This window comes from Dendrobates tinctorius, unplaced genomic scaffold, assembly GCF_039654945.1.
Source record: "Dendrobates tinctorius isolate UK_male_01 unplaced genomic scaffold, ASM3965494v1 ptg000191l, whole genome shotgun sequence".
NCBI lineage: Eukaryota > Metazoa > Chordata > Amphibia > Anura > Dendrobatidae > Dendrobates > Dendrobates tinctorius.
This window is the reverse complement of record NW_027361858.1, coordinates 12,949,928-12,968,212: the sequence shown is the minus strand read 5'-3', so window position 1 is coordinate 12,968,212 and position 18,285 is coordinate 12,949,928.

The following is an 18,285-nucleotide window of genomic DNA, read 5'->3' as shown; positions in this document are numbered from 1 at the left end:
GGTAAGATGGCCCACTGGCACATCCAAATCAGGTGGCATTGTGCATTATAATGAGATATTGTTCTTGCACAGGGGCCATTTTCTGTTTGTGGGGGGCATCTATGGGGCATCTGTGATAATCCTTTATATTAGAAAAGTTCTGATTACAAAACAAAAAATGATGGTCAGCATGAATCATACAGACTCTTTGGGCATAAACATTACTGTATTTCATCTATATATAAAAACTAGTGTGTGTATGTGTGTGTATCGATGATGATGTCATAATGGTTGATATGGCAACGATGATGTCATAATAGGTTGCCATGCTGACGGTGGTTATTACGATGGCATAATAGTTTGCCATAGCGACGATTGTCATAAAGGTTGCCATGGCGAAGATGATGTCATAATGGTTGCCATGGTGACGATGATGTCATGATAGGTTGCCATGGTGACAATGGTGTCATAATGGGTATATGGGCATGGGACTATGGGATGGCGGACATGTATGATGGGTATATGGGCACTGGACTATGGGATGAAGGATATGTATGATGGGTATATGGGCATGGGACTATGGGATGGCAGATATATATGATGGGTATATGGGCACGGAACTATGGGATGGAGGATATGTATGATGGGTATATGGGCACTGGACTATGGGATGGAGGATGTGTGATGGGTATATGAGCACGGGACTATGGGATAGCGGATATATATGATGGGTATATGGGCACTGGACTATGGGATTGAGAATATGTATGACGGGTATATGGGCACGGGACTATGAGATGGAGAATATGTATGATGGGTATATGGGCATGGGACTATGGGAAGGAGGATATGTGTGATGGGTATATGGGCACTGGACTAAGGGATGAAGGATGTGTGATTGGTATATGGGCACGGGACTATGGGATGGAGGATGTGTGATTGGTATATGGGCACGGGACTATGGGATGGAGGATATGTATGATGGGTATATGGGCACGGGACTATGGGAAGGAGGATATGTGTGATGGGTATATGGGCACTGGACTAAGGGATGAAGGATGTGTGATTGGTATATGGGCACTGGACTAAGGGATGAAGGATGTGTGATTGGTATATGGGCACGGGACTATGGGATGGAGGATATGTATGATGGGTATATGGGCACGGGACTATGGGATAGCGGATATATATGATGGGTATATGGGCACGGGACTATGAGATGGAGGATAATCTTTATAATTTGTTAGAACTAACCACAGTTAGTTACTATGCCCAGTCAATGCCGGGCTCTTCAGCTAGTAGTATATATAGTTTTAAAAGAGTCTGACCAGGAAGAAGAGTCAAGAGGAAAGCCATGCGCTGGCTATTTGATGCTCTGCTAAACTTAATTTGCAAGTCTCATTCTGTTCATAAATGGGAGAGAACTGTCATTTCTCACCATTTCTGCCTCTGTTTTCTCTGAAATACCCCAGTCTTCAGCATAAGTCTCCTTAAACCTTCCCTATAATGGTTCACATAAACTGAAAGATTGTTGTGAATAAAAGTTCTTATGAACGATAATCTAAACAGATTGCCGATCACCCTCAAAACACTTGTTCGTTGGGTGAAATTATTTTTTATCCTGCACAAAAGATCATTCACAAACAAAAAGCACAGAATGACAAATGTGCAAAAATACCTTGCAATAAGACATAACAGTAGTCAGCAAGTGCTGATAAAAGGTAATAACAAATACAGGGTATTTAGTCGATATGTTTTTTTGCAAAAAAATGTATACCAAGCTGCCTCACCAACGTCAAGGTAACCCGTATTGAAGCAGTCCCTATCTAATGTATTTAATACCTGAACATATGAACTGTGTCTAAATGAGCAGGATTAAGACAGGCGCTTTCTGGTATGGGCACGTGATGCAAGACAGCTCCTTATGTGCATGTCACACAAGAGAGGGGTGGGGTCTCTCAAATCATGCATAAGCATGAAAAAAAACTGGATTAAAAACACACATGTGACATGCACAATGTGAACAAGTCTGTTGGACCATGTTCACTTTTACAAAAGATCATTGTTGTTTGGCAGCATATCATCCTATGTAAAGAGGACCTGCATTGCCGAGAACAATGGCAGCCTATACGCACTGAATGATCTATTACTGATCACTCAATGTGTATCGCTAAGAGTGATTGTATTATTAAACAACCACCAATTGGTAAATATTGCTTATTGCCGCCGGTCGGTTAGGGTATGTCTCCACGGTCAGTATTTGCAGTGCTTTGGAAGCAGCTCCGCCGCAGGTGCGTACACGCAGGTCTGCCACCTGCGTCTTTGAACTCATAGTGGAGATGGGATTTCATAAAATCCCCTCCACTATGCTGTAACATCTGGCCACTGTGGCTGTATGCAGCGTCCAATCCGCAGCAAATCCTGACCGTCGAAACATACCCTTAGTGTATCATGATCTTAAGGATAAAAGATAGTCAATAAATGACTTGCATTCCAGAAAGCCTGCAACGGTGTTTTTCACAATATCTTTGCCTTATCCACTCTCATCACTAAAATAATTAGCCATTTCATTTAAAGAGTAGCTGTCACCAGTCAGAAGTGTCCAATTTTTGATCATACTTTTCCCGCTGATCCCCTGAGTATTGTCTTTTTGTTTATCTTTATTCCACCATTGCGGTTTCTGAGATACATCCTATTTATCTAGTGCTAATTGTTATGTACTTTGTCAAGGAGGCGTGACTCTCAGGATTCTCTGGGGCGTGTCTTTCGCCTCTTCTGCATTATTACCCTGAGAGTAACGCCCCATGATTTAAGAAAAACAAAGAACAGAATATTCAAGAGAGCAGCTGGAAAAAATGAAGTGAACTATCTGGCCACTTTTGACCTGCTGACGGGTCCTCTTAAATTAAGAATCTATGTAGAAGTGTTTGATGAATCTTTGCCAATCTTACTTCCGCTGTGAGCTCCTTAGATTCTACGCGGGTGACTTTGTTAAAGTGAGGCAGGATCATTACTCTGAAATGCTATTGTTACATCCCGGCTGACACTTCTGCTGACTGGATAGTCATCTAGACAACAGTATACACAGGATCGTGATTCAATTTACAAAAGCAAGACATTGATATCTGCAGACAATCAGGGCACCTGATAATGGAAATGGCTGCAAAATAAAGGCATATAACAAAACCTTTTAATAAATAAATCAAATAGAATGTTTTAGCAAATATCATTTTCATAGCTTTTTGTTAATGGTTTCCTTTTTTTAAAGCATGTGTGGAAGTGTGTCAATTTTAACTCATAGTAACTTAGTTTTTGGCTTCCAGACTCATAGTTAGTGCTCATTCAAACATCAGTTTTTCTTGTATGAGTTCTTCACAGACAGGACTTGTACAAATATGGTCTATGGATCTTTTCACATGTCTGTGTATATTTGCAGCCTGAGTGGTCATCTCAAAATCACAGAGACATGTCCGATTTTGTTAACAGTGTGTGGGAATGTGAAAAATTTTGATACCACTCAGATGCCATCTGTGTGCTGTCTATTTTCACGCACTGTTTGATAGAAGACGCTTGAGAAATCGCCATCATTTTTTTTCCATCCAATAAAAACTGATGAAATTGACCAAATATTGATGATAAAAAAATGATTCAAATTAGACAAGCCAAAACTAATTCTATGCACATAGAACATCATAGTTAGCAGCACATTTAATGTATATGTGGCGCCACTGAGGGTCCAGTCGCCACCGAGGCTCTGCACCTCAGCCAGAAGGATGGTACTCCACTCTCAGGTAAGGAGGGTGCACTACCCAGAACCCACACACTAGCACCCAACATCAGATTTCTCCAGGCCAGGGATTAACTAGGTAGAGGGTGTGGGTGGAGAAAGTGGAGAAGGGGAGATGTTAGAGCAAGTGACAGTTGGAGAGAGAGAGAGAGAGAACAGTTGGTGGAGGGGACTGGAGGAGTGAGGAGCTCATCCTAGGACAGGAGAAGAAAACAGAAGTGATATAGGAGTTGGAGAGGGACTCCAGAAAGAAAGAAGGGGTCCTGGGGCACAGGAAGTGAAGAATTCACCCGTGGCACCCGAATCCACGCCGGCCATAGTCGGGTGGAGGGATCAGGTCGCAGTAGGGGACCTGCCCCAGACTAGTGGACATACTGCAGGACTCAGCTAGCAAACCGAAGGCTGTGGTGACTATGTGCGACAGACAAATCTGCACACATTCACTGAAAAGGTAGCCAGATAGGATCAAGGGGACCAAGAGAACGTCGCCCGACAGGATCCAAGGCTGCTGGCTTGGGACGCTGTGTGTAAGGCACAGGGCAGGAGAGGCAGGAGCCAGCGTTGGGAGAGATGACCAGAGAAATGAACATAAGAAGGGGGTTCTGGCAAAGTGTACCCCAACTTACACGAGAGCTGGCTGGACCACTGACCTGGAGGACACAGCACCTCCGCTGGGGATTGTAACTGAAAGACCGTGAGTAAAAGTGTGAAGACTGCACTCTGCTGAGTCCTCAGACTTATTTACTGCATCACCTGCCCTGCACTACAACCATTACCATCACCTTTAACACTATAACTGTCCTGGGGCCTAGCTCTAGCCATGGAGAGCTGTACCAATTCTGCTGCCTCACCAAATGCCCCAGTGGATCTAAACTGCAGCGTCGGCCATCTTCTTATTGCCGAACACCACGGGTGGTGTCACAAATTAATCCCCAATAAACTTTTCCCCTTACATTTTTTGCACGCCTAGGGCCACAGATCGGGTCACTGCTGCCGTGACATCCCCTGAAAAACCGACTGGCCTGGATCGAGTACCCTCGGCCCTAGCGGGTGTTGCATATACACAAGATGATGTGCTGTCGAGAACGATGATGTAAAATGCACGATTAAATCATCCGACCAGTGTTTTGGTTGTTCATTGGGTGATTGCCGGCTTACCTAAATGATGTTTAACACATGCTAACTTTTAATTCTTGATCTTGACATGTGTCTTTAGAAAATAGCCTTATCAAAATCTTAATATGCAGTTGATCAGAATATTGATTGTTTTTGTCCACTTTGTTTTTCAATGTGCTGTTATTCAACAGTGTTCAAAGTATTGGTCCAACATGTGCATGAACCAAACTCTACTATATGAGCCATCTTTATGGTACATATTCCTTAGTGTGACCTGCATAACAGGTGGTTTGGTTAATAAGGTTTGTCTAGTACATTGTTGCTTAATAGGCTTCATGTTCTTGGGGGTATCTCTAATAAAAAGAATAATTTGGCTATCCTGGAAAAATGGACAAAACAATCAATATTATGCTACCATCTCTGACCAACATAATTTTTGCTTAGGCCACAGAGAAAGCAGATATTTATTTAAAAAAGAAACTTTTTAAATAAGAGGAAAAAAAAACCTCGGGAGAAATCGGCGTACATTGGTGCTATCGGCATCACAATTATAAAAAGGGGAGGATATTATTCCACAGTATGGAACTGTGGTCAAGTCACATTTGGAATATCCCGATCAATTATGGAAATTTCACCAACACAAATAAATTGGTAAGATACAAACATTAAAGGGTTTGTCCAATGTTCTGTCTATTTACAAAAATATTCACTAAAAATATACTTTTATCAATGCATTAAAAAGGTACCCCACAAACTACCAAAACAATGTGCAACACACTAAAATCCTATGTAAAATAATTTGTGTAACTCTAGGGTCTCTTTAGGGACAGACCACACTGAGCAGGGGCGCCAGTTGTGTGTCTTATTTTAGGTTGCTAGTCTCTGCGGTCAGGAAGTGTTATAGACTAGGGACCCATAGTGTGTCCATCTTTGACTACTGATCGGATATTATCTGTATGAGCGTGTACACAAATAATTTTTCATAGGATTTTAGTTTATTGAATATAGTTTTGGTTGTTTGTGGGGCACCTTTTTAATGTATTGATAAGAGAAAAGTTGTATGAGATAGTTTTAGAAATTGTAGCAGCATCAGAGGAAACTGGGCAGCTTCAGAACAGAGCTTTCTAGCACTGTCCTCCTTTCCTAGGAGACAAACAAATGATCTGTAGTGGACTCGCCAAAATGAGGAAAATAGGGGATCAATATCCAAGTGATGAAGCCGTAGTGTACAAGCGTGACTATTGCTCGATTCACCGTCCATGAGAACATTGGTACATGTGTTACCCTTGCGTGCATTGTTCTAATAAGTTCCAGAAGAGATGGATAACATAACACTTTGACCTCTCGCCCTTTACTGTAATAGCTTAATATTGATTGTCGTTCTATGTAGGGTCAAACCCGCCATAGGATGGGGTTCCAGATGACCTTAGCTAGGTTCCTTTTCTAATTGGCTTCATAGTGGCTTCATTTGCTACCATTGTACGTACATCCCTTGTATAGATGTGTTATTATAGGACACTTATATGCCAACATATCAACAAGCCTATCGCATTATACAAACTTATTGTATAACCTTGGCATTATTCCTGTATATGCCCCTGTCAGCAATTTACATAAAAGTAAAGATTAAAAGGAATTAATTTACTAACAAAACCTTTGCTGTTGATCTACGGTAACAAGGGAAGGGTTGTCAAACTGGTATTAACACTCATTTTTTATGCGCTTCATCCTCTGATGCATTCTCAATGGGGTGTTGTATGTAAAAACAACTCATAAATGATTTTCATTCATAGTGGGCAGTGTGTAATGAGATTTTAATTCAATAAGACTGGGAATTACTGTTTATCTTAATGATGTGCCGCTTACTACAGCTGGAAAGTTTTCGGAAGTATGCCAGCATTGCTTACATTTCTGATGAGCTCCAGAGACAGCTAAGTGTATGGCTAACTTAGCGCAAATAAATTGATTTTTAAAACACTTTTCATTGCGTCACTGAAAGTACTAGTATTCCGCTAAGTAACATAGTAATATCATTATTAAGGTTGAAGGAAGACTTTAAGTCCATCTAGTTCAACCCATAACCTATCCTAACCTGCCCTAACATGTTGATCCAGAGGAGGACGAAAAAACCCATGTGGCAAACGGTAAGCTTCACATTGGGGAAATAAATTCCTTCCCGACTCCACATACGGCAATCAGACTAGCTCCCTGGATCAGCGCAATATTAAGGAAACTAGTGTATATACCCTGTAATATTATACTTTTCAAGAAAGGCATCCAGTCCCTTCTTAAATTTTAGTAGGGAATCACTCATTATAACATCATATGGCAGAGAGTTCCATAGTCTCACTGCTCTTACAGTAAAGAATCCGCGTCTGTGATTATGCTTAAACCTTCTTTCCTTATTTTAACAATGACCCTTACAGCAAATATGGATATAGATTAAAAACTAAACTTTTAATAAAGCCTAAATTAAAGACAACACAACCACACAGTTTAACAAACAACCGTGTCACCTACTGCACCCTACGATGGGGTCCTGATTTCAAAACTGCCTAACAACGGAGGTTGGCACCCCAAACCTAATCGAGATTGGCGCCCCCGTTCCACGGCGGCTGTACCCTATGACTCCTAGATAGCCCTGAGCAAGTGCCACATGTAGTCACTCAATTATCCAGGAAAGGAGTATATAGGGGTTGCCAATTAGGTAGTTGGGTAGGCAACAATAGAAAAAGTGCAAAAATAGTGCAAAAAAGACAAGACAATAAAGTGACATGTGCAAAAATAGAGTACCTGACTATCTGTTCCCTGTAACCTGTATACCTTCCTGTCAACGGAGGTTGGCACCCTACTGGTCAGCGGAATGGTGCCCCCGCTCCACGACGGCTTACCCTCAAAAAGCCCTGATATGACTATTGATTAAACACCAGAGTAATACAACAATGTTTTTGGAAGGCATAATCCATAATAATAATCCATAATACGGCGTTATTCAGGACTTATTGATGACAAATCAATAAAGGGTACTCAGAATTTGATGATGGATAGGCAAAACCTCAATGCGTTTCTCCTAACAGGATCATCAGGAGGTAGATAGTTAGAAGCTGTGTGGAAAAATGACCAAACACGCCCTATATATAGACACAGCTGCTGATCAATAACGCCCACTTCCTGCATACCATAGAGGTCCCAGTATCTAGATCTCACAATGGGGTTAATACCAGATCTAATCCTACAGGGTGTACACCGGCTTGTACTCTATCAACTAAAGCAGGTCACACATAATTGGCCAATTGGCCCGTCACTCAGCCTAGTGATGAATAATCGAGAGTGGTAACGCCGCCATTCATCTGACATCGGGCGTGCGTTCCACCTCGGACACACCTACCCATCAGCTGATATTACTCGCAGCACTGCAAAAGGCCGGCGTGCATTCCACAGGCAGCGCCGACACTTCCCGCTTTAGCCGCACATGCCCAGTATGGACAAACGGGCAGCGCATGACATGATGTGCACAGTGTAATCAGCCAGCACGCGTTGTCATAACAACGTCAAAACTTCCTGTGCCTTCAGCATTGCGCATGCCCAATACGGTCCATTGACAGCGCTTAGTGGACATTATACCGATTTCCCCCTGCTGATACATTTCGTGGAGCTGTGCATAAGAGACACGGAAGTGGACCGCGCTGTATAATGGTGTGCAGGCAGCCCAGCACCACCTCCATGCTCATGTGATCAAGGCCACATAGGACCGCATTTGTAAACAACATATAGCAATATTACATTTTATTACATAAATGCTGTGAAACTATATCGCTGTGATAAATGTGTACATCACATCAATCTTTATCCTGACTCAATAATCCATGCAGAAATTAGTACAACAGCAGAGATTAAATATCTATATCATTAGAGCTCCTGTTCTTATTAATTTTCAGGAAGGGGGGGAAGGACATTATTGCACAATAATTTGTGCATCCCATAACCATGGGAATTTATATCTGGTCTAGCATTACATGACCCAAGGAATCACTGACGCCTATAAGAAGCAAGCATAAGATAAGCTCTCATTATGGCCATTCGGCACCATGGACTCTAGCCGATGAGTCCAGGCACATTCTCTTTGCCACAGTAACTTGTCAAAATTATCCCCCCTGGGGTTCCTTTTCACCGCCTCAATGATACAAAACCGAACCTCCTCCATTTTACCCCCGTGTACCTTAAACATATGTTTCGCCAGAGGGGTATCTCGGTTATGCCTGATGTCACCAGCGCGTTCACCCACTCTGCGTCGAAATTCCCTTAAAGTTTTCCCCACGTAATCATGCAGGCAATTACATGTAGCCATATATATTACGCCAGGGGTTTTACAATTAGAGAAATCTCTGTGATGGAACTTTTTTCCATTATGGGAACTGATAAAAAATTTGCATGATCTCATGAATTTACAATTCACACAATTCCCACACTTGAAAAAAAATACAGGTTTTATGGTCCAACCATGTCCCAGTGGGTGTGGGTCTCCTAAAAAAACTATGCACCAGGCTGTCTTTAATGGAACGCCCCTTTCAGAATGTAATCATTGGGCGTGGGCCAACAATGCCATTGAGATCTGGGTCAGATGTTAAAGTGTCCCAATATTTGTTGAGACTACCCCTCACTCTCTTATTCTGACAATCAAAGGTTCCTATGATCCTAGTTATATCAGAGACCACCGTAGGGCTGATATCTCGACTTTGTAACAGGGAATTCCTGTCTTTGGAGAGGGCATGCTAATAAGATTGTTCAACAATAGCCCTAGGGTATCCCTTATCCAGGAATCTCCTTTTCATGTCCATTGACTGAAGTCTGAAGGTATCCATGTCCGAACAGTTCCTCCTCAACCTTAAGAACTGGCCTTTGGGGATACCACGTTTTAATGCTTCGGAGTGATGGCTATCCCATCAAAGCAAGCTATTTGTACTTGTCGGTTTGCAATAAATTTGAGATTTCAGAGAACCATTCTCTTCTTTCTTAATCAAGACATCAAGAAATGGTAGAGTGGTCCTATTAATTTCATATGTGAATCTCATACCGATGTTATTATCATTTAGCTCATTGACAAATTTTATGAAATTGCTCTCTGTCCCCTGCCAAATAACAAATACGTTGTCAATGAATCTATGCCATGTTCCTATGTATTCTTGCCACCATTGTGGTTCATCTGAGAAGATAATGGTTTCCTCCCACCAGCCCAGGAACAACCCAGCGTAAGTTGGGGCACAGGGACTGCCCATAGCGGTGCCCCTGGGCTGGTGGAAGTACTTCCTGTCAAAGAGAAAGACATTTTTTGTGAGAGTAAAACACAATATATCCAACAAAAATTGGTTATGGGCCCTATATTGAATGCCCTTGTTTTGAGGAAATATTCAACCGCCTTCAGGCCCAGTTCATGTGATATATTACTGTATAGTGCCTCAGCATCTATTGAGGCTAATAAGGAATCTTCCGTGACATGAATACCCTCCAACTTCAGAAGGAGATCTGAGGTGTCCCTTATGTATGAAGGGAGGGCTAGAACAAAAGGACGGAGCATCCGATCAATGTAAATGCCACAATTCTGAATCAAGGAATCTGATCCTGATACAATTGGACGCCCCTTCAAGGGGTCAAGCCCCTTATGTACCTTAGGTAAAGTGTAGAATGTGGCAGTCAACGGTTGAGCAGGGTATAAAAAATCAAGCTCATTTTTAGAAATCAAACCGTCACTTCTAGCTTTAGATAGTATGTCCTTCAACTCGGCCTTATACCCCACGGAGGGATCAGAGCACAAGATCTCTTATGTTTGTACATCCGTTAGAATATTTAGACACATCTTTAGATAATTTTTCTCTGCCATAATCACAAGATTACCACCCTAATCAGAGGGCTTTATTATTGCATCATTTTGATCCATTAACCTGACTAAAGTCTCCTGCTCATCTTTTGAAAGATTTGAGTCCGATGAGTTGGATGGAATCCTTCTGAGTTCCCTCTCGACAAGTCTCAAGAAGATGTCAATACTTGAGATGTCAGTTTGAGGGGACATTTTGGTACTTTTGTTCCTTAGGTTAGTAAAAGGACCAAGTCCCTCTCTGGTGTCATTTTTTTCCAATAGTCCCACCAATGCCCTAAACCCCTCAAGCTCATCCTTCTGTAGGCCCAGTCGTTCACATTCATTTTGATCATTACGTGGAAAGAATTTCTTCCATTTCAGTTTGCGGCAAAACAAATGAATATCCTTAGTCCAATTAAAACAATCAAATCTGTTTGTGGGAACATAGTTCAAACCCTTTCTCAGAACACTATATATCACTAAATCGAGACTTAAGCGATTGATTTACGTCTATTTCTTTATGGTATTGGCATGGCAACTTTTTTATCAGGCCCATTGAACACTGATGCTTGGTTGGAGGATGCAAATCAGGCCTTCTGCTTGAGTGGTCAAACTGGTAATGTAAATCAATCCAGTCTCGATTTAGTGATTTATATAATGATTACAAGGAACATATCAAATCCTGGTGAGAAATTAAAGCCTTAAGGGCCTGTCACACTAAGCGATATCGCTAGCAATATTGCTATAACTTGTGACGTTATAGCGATATTGCTAGCGATATCGCTGTGTGTGATACTTACCTACGACCGGCTCCCCCGCTGGTTATCGCTGATAGCGCGAGAACGTCCTGGACCATTTCTCGTCGTCAGCTTTCTGCGGCGCTTCCTGTGGAGAGACGTGCGATGAGCGTGGAGCCGGGCGGGAGGACATCAGGATCGCCTCGTGCGACAGGTAAGTAGCGAACCCCGACCCCTGCGATGTAGCTGGTGAGATCAGCCTGTGTGGCAGCTCACTAGCAACCACTTAGCGATGCACCAGCGATCCTGACCGCGTCATATCGCTGGTCGGGATCGCTGGTGCATCGCTAAGTGTGACAGTACCTTTAGAAAACTATATTAAAAATAGGGTTATCCCAAGAGGGCTTAGGATAAATTTAAATCCGTCTCCTAGAACTACATCTCCTGAATTACTCAACAAGTGGTTAAAAGAATCAATAGATTCCTCCATTAGATTTATGCAATTACTTCTAGAGGAGGAAAAAAGCTTTTTGATTTGTCTATAAAACAGCTGAACAAATCAATTGACAATATCTTGAAAGTTAAGGCGGACCCGGACTTTCTAAGAAGGGAAGGCCTATTGCAAACCTCGGTTGAGAAATTTATTAAGGAGAGAAAACAATCGCAGTTCCAAAGGGATCTTAAGGCTTTTAGTGATAATCAGGCATACAGTTTTCATCAAAACATGGCATCAGATATTTCCTCTTCTGATATTTAAACGTTTGATACTGAGCGAAACAGCATTAGTATTTCCCCAAGAGGGGGCAGATGGTATAGACAATGGAGAGGAAGAGGAAAATACTATCTAAGAGGAGCACAGAGGTGTGGAATGGCGTATATGAACCAGAGAGGATCAAATGTTGTAAACGGCCCCCTATGTCTGTTTCCTCATCCTCTTCCTCTTTTTTAGAGAGGAATGCCAGACAAGCTATTATCTGAGACCCAAGTAGGTCTTAATCAGAGCCAGATTATAAATCTGTCAAATCATACCCTTACAAAAGAAGACTATAGTGTCCTGAGAAAGGGTTTGAACTATGTTCCCACAAACAGATTTGATTGTTTTAATTGGACTAAGGATATTAATTTGTTTTGCCGCAAACTGAAATGAAAGAAATTCTTTGCACGTAATGATCAAAATGAATGTGAACGACTGGGCCTACAGAAGGATGAGCTTGAGGGGTTTAGGGCATTGGTGGGACTATTGGAAGAAAATGACACCAGAGAGGGACTTGGTCCTTTTACTAACCTAAGGAACAATGGAACAATAGAACCAAAATGCCCCCTTAAACTGATATCTCAAGTATTGACATCTTCTTGAGACTTGTCGAGAGGGATCTCAGAAGGATTCCATCCAACTCATCGGACTCAAATCTTTCAAAAGATGAGCAGGAGGCTTTAGTCAGGTTAATGGATCAAAACGATCTAATAATAAAGCCCTCTGATAAGGGTGGTAATCTTGTGATTATGGCAGAGAAAGATTATCTAAAGATGTGTCTAAATATTCTAATGGATGTACAAACATATGAGATCTTGTGCTCTGATCCCTCCGTGGGGTATAAGGCCGTGTTGAAGGACATACTTACTAAAGCTAGAAATGACGATTTGATTTCTAAAAATTAGTTTGATTTTTTATACCCTGCTCAACCGTTGACATAAGGGGCTTGACCCTTTGAAGGGGCGTCCAATTGTATCAGGAGCAGATTCCTTGATTCAGAATTGTGGCATTTACATTGATTGGATACTCCGTCTTCTTGTTCTGGCCCTCCCTTCATACATAAGGGACACCTCAGATCTCCTTCTGAAGTTGGAGGGTATTCATGTCACGGAAGATTTCTTAATAGCCTCAATAGATGTTGAGGCACTATACAGTAATATATCACATGAACTGGGCCTGAAGGCGGTTGAATATTTCCTCAAAACAAGGGCAATTCAATATAGGGCCCATAACCAATTTTTGTTGGATATATGGTTTTTCACTCTCACAAAAAATGTCTTTCTCTTTGACAGGAAGTACTTCCACCAGCCCAGGGGCACCGCTATGGGCAATCCCTGTGCCCCAACTTATGCTGGGTTGTTCCTGGGCTGGTGGGAGGAAACCATTATCTTCTCGGATGAACCACAATGGTGGCAAGAATACATAGGAACATGGCATAGATTCATTGACGATGTATTTGTTATTTGGCAGGGGACAGAGAGCAATTTCATACAATTTGTCAATGAGCTAAATGATAATAACATTGGTATGAGATTCACATATGAAATTAATAGGACCACTCTACCATTTCTTGATGTCTTGATTAAGAAAGAAGAGAATGGCTCTCTGAAATCTCAAGTTTATCGCAAACCGACAAGTACAAATAGCTTGCTTTGATGGGATAGCCATCACCCCGAAGCATTAAAACGTGGTATCCCCAAAGGCCAGTTCTTAAGGTTGAGGAGGAACTGTTCGGACATGGATACCTTTAGACTTCAGTCAATGGACATGAAAAGGAGATTCCTGGATAAGAGATACCCTAAGGCCATTGTTGAACAATCTTATCAACATGTCCTCTCCAAAGACAGGAATTCCCTGTTACAAAGTCGAGATATCAGCCCTAAGGGTGTCTCTGATATAACTAGGATCATAGGAACCTTTGATTGTCAGAATAAGAGAGTGAGGGGTATTCTCAACAAATATTGGGACATTTTAACATCTGACCCAGATCTCAATGGCATTGTTGGCCCACGCCTAATGATTACATTCAGAAAGGGGCGTTCCATTAAAGGCAGCCTGGTGCATAGTTTTTTTAGGAGACCCACACCCACTGGGACATGTAAATTCATGAGATCATGCAAATTTTTTTATCAGTTCCCATAATGGAAAAAAGTTCCATCACAGAGATTTCTCTAATTGTAAAACCCCTGGCGTAATATATATGGCTGCATGTAATTGCCCGCATGATTACGTGGGGAAAACTTTAAGGGAATTTCGACGCAGAGTGGGTGAACACGCTGGTGACATCAGGCATAACCGAGATACCCCTCTGGCGAAACTTATGTTTGAGGTACACGGGGGTAAAATGGAGGAGGTTCGGTTTTGTATCATTGACGTGGTGAAAAGGAACCCCAGGGGGGGTAATTTTGACAAGATACTGTTGCAAAGAGAATGTGCCTGGATTCATCGGCTAGAGTCCATGGCGCCGAATGGCCTTAATGAGAGCTTATCTTATGCTTGCTTCTTATAGGGGTCAGTGATTCCTTGGGTCATGTAATGCTAGACCAGATATAAATTCCCATGGTTATCGGATGCATAAATTATTGTGCATTATTTTTATATGTATCAGGCCTGTTTCACACTTGCTTTTTTTTGCAGCGCGTTTTTCCCGCAAAAAAACGCATTGAAAAACGCATACAAAAGCATACAACTGCTGCGTTTTTTTCAAGCATTTTTATGAGCATGCATGAAAAAAACGCAGCGTTTTTATGCGTTTGTATGCGTTTTTAGTGCGTTTTTACCGCGTTTGCGTTTTTTTCCAACATTAGGTGGCCCCTCACACTAACCCAAACCATGACTTTACTAACCCTAACCCTGACCCTAACCCTAACCCTAACCCTGACCCTAACCCTAACCCTAACCCTTAACCAAACCATACTTAACCCTAACCCTGACCCTAACCCTTAACCAAACCATACTTAACCCTAACCCAAACCCTAACTAACCTTAACCCTAACCCTAACCCTGACCCTAACCCTAACCCTAACCCTAACCCTGACCCTAACCCTTAACCAAACCATACTTAACCCTAACCCTGACCCTAACCCTGACCCTAACCCTTAACCAAACCATACTTAACCCTAACCCTGACCCTAACCCTGACCCTAACCCTAACCCTGACCCTAACCCTAACCCTAACCCTAACCCTAACCCTTAACCAAACCATACTTAACCCTAACCCTGACCCTAACCCTTAACCAAACCATACTTAACCTTAACCCTAACCCTAACCCTGACCCTAACCCTAACCCTAACCCTGACCCTAACCATACTTAACCCTAACCCTAACCCTAACCCTAACCCTAACCCTGACCCTAACCCTTAACCAAACCATACTTAACCCTAACCCTGACCCTAACCCTAACCCTAACCCTTACCCTAAACCCCCTTAACTAACCCTAACTTTACCCAAACCCCTAAATTCCATTGTCTAAACTAATGGTAAAAAAAAAAACGCATGTGCAAAAAAACGCATACATAGCATGCCAATGCGCACATATGCTCACCATAGACTTATAATGGGTGTCTTGCTGTAAAAAAACGCATTGCGCGCGCATGCGTTTTTTTGAGGCAAATCGGACGCACAAAAGTTGCATTTTGTGCGCCCGAGCGCATACCGCAAAAAAACGCATGCGCGGTAAAACGCGTACAAACGCATGTGTATGCGCACATAAGCGCATCCCATGCAAAGTATAGGAAAAAAAAACCGCATGCGCTATTTAGCGCTAAATTACCGCGAAAAAAAACGCAAATGTGAAACCAGCCTCAGTCTATTCTTTATCAATTTATGCCTTTAATAGCAATAATGTCCTCCACACGCTTCCTGAAAATTAATAAGAACAGGAGCTCTAATGATATAGATATTTAATCTCTGCTGTTGTACTAATTCTTGCATGGATTATTGAGTCAGGATAAAGATTGATGTGATGTACACACTTATCACAGCGATATAGTTTCACAGCATTTATGTAATAAAATGTAATATTGCTATATGTTGTTTACAAATGCGGTCCTATGTGGCCTTGATCACATGAGCAGGGAGGTGGTGCTGGGCTGCCTGCGCACAATTATATAGCGTGGTCCACCTCCGTGTCTCTTATGCGCAGCTCCACGGAATGTATCAGCAGGGGGAAATCAGTATAACGTCCACTAAGCGCTGTCAATGGACCGTATTGAGCATGCGCAATGCTGAAGGCACTGGAAGTTTTGGCATTGTTATGACAACGTTTGCTGGCTGATTAAACTGTGCACTTCCTGTCATGTGCTGCCCGTTTGTCCATACTGGGCATGCGCGGCTAAAGTAGGAAGTATCGGCGCTGCCTGTGGAATGCACGCCGGCCTTTCGCAGTGCTGCAATATCAGCTGATAGGTAGGTGTGTCCGAGGTGGAACGCATGCCCAATGTCAGATGACTGGCGGCATTACCACTCTCGATTATTCATCACTAGGCTGAGTGACGGGCCAATTGGCCAATTATGTGTGACCTGCTTTAGTTGATAGAGTACAAGCCGGTGTACACCCTGTAGAATTAGATCTGGTTTTAACCCCATTGTGAGATCTAGCTACTGGGATCTCTATGGTATACAGGAAGTGGGCATTATTGATCAGCAGCTGTGTCTTTATATAGGGGGTGTTTGGTCATTTTTCCACACTAACTATCTACCTCCTGATGATCCTGTTATGAGAAACGCGTTGAGGTTTTGCCTATCCATCATCAAAATCTGAGTACCCTTTCTATTTGTTATCAATAAGTCTTGAATATCGCCGTATTATGGATTATTCTTATGGATTATGCCTTCCAAAAACATTGTTGTATTACTCTGGTGTTTAATCAAGAGTTATATCAGGGCTTTTTGGGGGTAAGCCGTCATGGAGCGGGGGCGCCATTCCACTGACCAGTAGGGTGCCAACCTCTGCTGACAGGAAGGTATACAGGTTACAGGGAACTGATAGTCAGGTACTCTATTTTGCACTTGTCACTTTATTGTCTTGTCTTTTTTGCACTATTTTTGCACTTTTTCTATTGCTGCCTACCCAACTACCTAATTGGCAACCCCTATACACTCCTTTCCTGGATAATTGAGTGACTACATGTGGCACTTGCTCAGGGCTATCTAGGAGTCATAGGGTACAGCCGCCGTGGAACAGGGGCGCCAATCTCGATTATGTTTAGGGTGCCAACCTCCGTTGTTAGGCAGCTTTGACATCAGGACCCCATCATAGGGTGCAATAGGTGACACGGTTGTTTGTTATGCTGTGTGGTTGTGTTGTCTTCAATTTAGGCTTTATTAAAGGATTAGTTTTTAATCTATATCCATATTTGCTGTAAGGGTCCTTGTTAAATATAAGTGAAGTTTTTGACCTTACTGGTGTTTTCACTGTCTAGAAATTTAAACCTTCTTTCCTCCAGACGTAGAGGATGCCCCCTTGTCCCCATCACAGGTCTAAGAGTAAAAAGATCATTAGAAAGGTTTTTGTACTGTTCCCGCATATATTTATACATTATAATAAGATCACCCCTAAGCTTTCGATTTTCCAAACTAAATAACCCCAAGTATAATAACCTGTCTTGGTATTGCAGACCCCCCAGTTCTCTAATAACCTTGGTCGCTCTTCTTTGCACCCGCTCCAGTTCAGCTATGTCTTTCTTATACACCGTAGACCAGAACTGTACGCGTTATTCTAAGTGTGGTCGCACTAGTGACTTATATAGAGGTAAATGTTCTCCTCATGAGCATCTATGCCTCTTTTAATGCATCCCATTATTTTATTTGCCTTTGCAGCAGCTACTGACACTGGCCACTAAATGTGAGTTTGTCATCCACCCATATATCCAGGTCTTTTTCAGTGACAGTTTTGCCCAGTGTTTTACAATTAAGCACATAATTATACATCTTGTTCATTCTACCTAAGTGCATGACCTTACATTTATCCCCATTAAAGCTCATTTGTCAGTTATCAGCCCAAGCTTCTAGTTAACATAAATCCTCCTGTAATGTAAAATTGTTCTCCTCTGTATT